A 5,000-nucleotide genomic window follows, 5' to 3' on the forward strand; every position below is an offset into this window, starting at 1 on the left:
GTTAGGGTTAGGGTTAGGGTTAGGGTTATGGATAGGGTTAGGGTTAGGGTTAGGGTTATGGTTAGGGTTAGGGTTAGGGTTAGGGTTAGGGTTATGGATAGGGTTAGGGTTAGGGTTAGGGTTATGGATAGGGTTAGGGTTAGGGTTAGGGTTATGGATAGGGTTAGGGTTTATGGTTTAGGGTTAGGGTAAGGGATGAAATGGACAAAAATCATCCAAAACAAACTTTTTATTAGTCTCGACTGTTTGAATGGTGAGCAGTGAGTCTTTCCTCCGTAGGACAGTTAGAGTTGTAACTATACGCAGGAGGAAGCTGCCATCTTTGGGTTAGGGTTAGGGTTAGGGTTATGGAAAGGGTTAGGGTTTATGGGTAAGGGTTAGGGTTAGGGATGGGTTAGGGTTAGGGTTAGGGTTAGGGTTATGGATAGGGTTAGGGTTTATGGTTTAGGGTTAGGGTTAGGGATGGGTAAGGGTTAGGGTTAGGGTTAGGGTTATGGATAGGGTTAGGGTTAGGGTTAGGGATGGGTTAGGGTTAGGGTTAGGGTTATGGATAGGGTTAGGGTTAGGGTTAGGGTTAGGGTTATGGATAGGGTTAGGGTTAGGGTTAGGGTTATGGATAGGGTTAGGGTTAGGGTTAGGGTTATGGATAGGGTTAGGGTTTATGGTTTAGGGTTAGGGTTAGGGATGGGTTAGGGTTAGGGTTAGGGTTAGGGTTATGGAAAGGGTTAGGGTTAGGGTTAGGGTTAGGGTTATGGATAGGGTTAGGGTTAAGGTTAGGGTTAGGGATGAAATGGACAAAAATCATCCAAAACAAACTTTTTATTAGTCTCGACTGTTTGAATGGTGAGCAGTGAGTCTTTCCTCCGTAGGACAGTTGCTTAGAGTTGTAACTATACGCAGGAGGAAGCTGCCATCTTTGGGTTAGGGTTAGGTTTATGGATAGGGTTAGGGTTTATGGGTTAGGGTTAGGGTTAGGGATGGGTTAGGGTTAGGGTTAGGGTTAGGGTTATGGATAGGGTTAGGGTTAGGGTTAGGGTTAGGGTTATGGATAGGGTTAGGGTTAGGGTTAGGATTAGGGATGGGTTAGGAATAGGGTTAGGGTTAGGGTTATGGATAGGATTAGGGTTAGGGTTAGGGTTAGGGTTATGGATAGGGTTAGGGTTAGGGTTAGGGTTATGGATAGGGTTAGGGTTAGGGTTAGTGTTAGGGTTATGGATAGGGTTAGGGTTTATGGTTTAGGGTTAGGGTTAGGGATGAAATGGACAAAATTCATCCAAAACAAACTTTTTATTAGTCTCGACTGTTTGAATGGTGAGCAGTGAGTCTTTCCTCCGTAGGACAGTTGCTTAGAGTTGTAACTATACGCAGGAGGAAGCTGCCATCTTTGGGTTAGGGTTAGGGTTAGGGTTATGGATAGGGTTAGGGTTTATGGGTTAGGGTTAGGGTTAGGGATGGGTTAGGGTTAGGGTTAGGGTTAGGGTTATGGATAGGGTTAGGGTTTATGGTTTAGGGTTAGGGTTAGGGATGGGTAAGGGTTAGGGTTAGGGTTAGGGTTATGGATAGGGTTAGGGTTAGGGTTAGGGTTATGGATAGGGTTAGGGTTAGGGTTAGGGATGGGTTAGGGTTAGGGTTAGGGTTATGGATAGGGTTAGGGTTTATGGTTTAGGGTTAGGGTTAGGGATGAAATGGACAAAAATCATTCAAAACAAACTTTTTATTAGTGTCGACTGTTTGAGTGGTGAGCAGTGAGTCTTTCCTCCGTAGGACAGTTGCTTAGAGTTGTAACTATACGCAGGAGGAAGCTGCCATCTTTGGGTTAGGGTTAGGGTTAGGGTTATGGATAGGGTTAGGGTTTATGGTTTAAGGTTAGGGTTAGGGATGGGTTAGGGTTAGGGTTAGGGTTAGGGTTATGGATAGGGTTAGGGTTAGGGTTAGGGTTATGGATAGGGTTAGGGTTAGGGTTAGGGTTAGGGATGGGTTAGGGTTAGGGTTAGGGTTATGAATAGGGTTAGGGTTTATGGTTTAGGGTTAGGGTTAGGGATGAAATGGACAAAAATCATCCAAAACAAACTTTTTATTAGTGTCGACTGTTTGAGTGGTGAGCAGTGAGTCTTTCCTCCGTAGGACAGTTGCTTAGAGTTGTAACTATACGCATGAGGAAGCTGCCATCTTTGGGTTAGGGTTAGGGTTATGGATAGGGTTAGGGTTAGGGTTAGGGTTAGGGTTATGGATAGGGTTAGGGTTTATGGTTTAGGGTTAGGGTTAGGGATGAAATGGACAAAAATCATCCAAAACAAACTTTTTATTAGTGTCGACTGTTTGAGTGGTGAGCAGTGAGTCTTTCCTCCGTAGGACAGTTGCTTAGAGTTGTAACTATACGCAGGAGGAAGCTGCCATCTTTGGGTTAGGGTTAGGGTTAGCGTTATGGATAGCGTTAGGGTTTATGGTTTAGGGTTAGGGTTAGGGATGGGTTAGGGTTAGGGTTAGGGTTATGGATAGGGTTAGGGTTTATGGTTTAGGGTTAGGGTTAGGGTTAGGGTTAGGGTTATGGATAGGGTTAGGGTTAGGGTTAGGGATGGGTTAGGGTTAGGGTTAGGGTTATGGATAGGCTTAGGGTTAGGGTTAGGGTTATGGCTAGGGTTAGGGTTAGGGTTAGGGTTATGGATAGGGTTAGGGTTATGGATAGGGTTAGGGTTTATGTTTTAGGGTTAGGGTTAGGGTTAGGGATGGGTTAGGGTTAGGGTTAGGGTTAGGGTTAGGGTTATGGATAGGGTTAGGGTTAGGGTTAGGGTTATGGATAGGGTTAGGGTTAAGGTTAGGGTTAGGGATGAAATGGACAAAAATCATCCAAAACAAACTTTTTATTAGTCTCGACTGTTTGAATGGTGAGCAGTGAGTCTTTCCTCCGTAGGACAGTTGCTTAGAGTTGTAACTATACGCAGGAGGAAGCTGCCATCTTTGGGTTAGGGTTAGGGTTATGGATAGGGTTAGGGTTTATGGGTTAGGGTTAGGGTTAGGGATGGGTTAGGGTTAGGGTTAGGGTTATGGATAGGGTTAGGGTTAGGGTTAGGGTTATGGATAGGGTTAGGGTTAGGGTTAGGGATGGGTTAGGAATAGGGTTAGGGTTAGGGTTATGGATAGGAATAGGGTTAGGGTTAAGGTTAGGGTTAGGGTTATGGATAGGGTTAGGGTTAGGGTTAGGGTTAGGGTTATGGATAGGGTTAGGGTTAGGGTTAGGGTTAGGGTTATGGATAGGGTTAGGGTTTATGGTTTAGGGTTAGGGTTAGGGATCGGTAAGGGTTAAGGTTAGGGTTAGGGTTATGGATAGGGTTAGGGTTAGGGTTAGGGTTAGGGTTATGGATAGGGTTAGGGTTAGGGTTAGGGTTAGGGTTATGGATAGGGTTAGGGTTTATGGGTTAGGGTTAGGGTTAGGGATGGGTTAGGGTTAGGGTTAGGGTTAGGGTTATGGATAGGGTTAGGGTTTATGGTTTAGGTTTAGGGTTAGGGATGGGTAAGGGTTAGGGTTAGGGTTAGGGTTATGGATAGGGTTAGGGTTAGGGTTAGGGTTATGGATAGGGTTAGGGTTAGGGTTAGGGATGGGTTAGGGTTAGGGTTAGGGTTATGGATAGGGTTAGGGTTTATGGTTTAGGGTTAGGGTTAGGGATGAAATGGACAAAATTCATCCAAAACAAACTTTTTATTAGTCTCGACTGTTTGAATGGTGAGCAGTGAGTCTTTCCTCCGTAGGACAGTTGCTTAGAGTTGTAACTATACGCAGGAGGAAGCTGCCATCTTTGGGTTAGGGTTAGGGTTAGGGTTATGGATAGGGTTAGGGTTTATGGGTTAGGGTTAGGGTTAGGGATGGGTTAGGGTTAGGGTTAGGGTTAGGGTTATGGATAGGGTTAGGGTTAGGGTTAGGGTTAGGGTTATGGATAGGGTTAGGGTTAGGGTTAGGGTTGGGATGGGTTAGGAATAGGGTTAGGGTTAGGGTTATGGATAGGATTAGGGTTAGGGTTAGGGTTAGGGTTATGGATAGGGTTAGGGTTCGGGTTAGGGTTATGGATAGGGTTAGGGTTAGGGTTAGGGTTAGGGTTATGGATAGGGTTAGGGTTTATAATTTAGGGTTAGGGTTAGGGATGAAATGGACAAAATTCATCCAAAACAAACTTTTTATTAGTCTCGACTGTTTGAATGGTGAGCAGTGAGTCTTTCCTCCGTAGGACAGTTGCTTAGAGTTGTAACTATACGCAGGAGGAAGCTGCCATCTTTGGGTTAGGGTTAGGGTTAGGGTTATGGATAGGGTTAGGGTTTATGGGTTAGGGTTAGGGTTAGGGATGGGTTAGGGTTAGGGTTAGGGTTAGGGTTATGGATAGGGTTAGGGTTTATGGTTTAGGGTTAGGGTTAGGGATGGGTAAGGGTTAGGGTTAGGGTTAGGGTTAGGGTTATGGATAGGGTTAGGGTTAGGGTTAGGGTTATGGATAGGGTTAGGGTTAGGGTTAGGGATGGGTTAGGGTTAGGGTTAGGGTTAGGGTTATGGATAGGGTTAGGGTTTATGGTTTAGGTTTAGGGTTAGGGATGAAATGGACAAAAATCATCCAAAACAAACTTTTTATTAGTGTCGACTGTTTGAGTGGTGAGCAGTGAGTCTTTCCTCCGTAGGACAGTTGCTTAGAGTTGTAACTATACGCAGGAGGAAGCTGCCATCTTTGGGTTAGGGTTAGGGTTAGGGTTATGGATAGGGTTAGGGTTTATGGTTTAGGGTTAGGGTTAGGGATGGGTTAGGGTTAAGGTTAGGGTTATGGATAGGGTTAGGGTTTATGGTTTAGGGTTAGGGTTAGGGATGGGTTAGGGTTAGGGTTAGGGTTAGGGTTAGGGTTAGGGTTATGGATAGGGTTAGGGTTAGGGTTAGGGTTATGGATAGGGTTAGGGTTAGGGTTAGGGTTAAGGATGGGTTAGGGTTAGGGTTAGGGTTAGGGTTAGGGTTATGGATAGGGTTAGGG

This window comes from Neolamprologus brichardi, chromosome 23, assembly GCF_056152115.1.
Source record: "Neolamprologus brichardi isolate AB-2024 chromosome 23, ASM5615211v1, whole genome shotgun sequence".
Taxonomy (NCBI): domain Eukaryota; kingdom Metazoa; phylum Chordata; class Actinopteri; order Cichliformes; family Cichlidae; genus Neolamprologus; species Neolamprologus brichardi.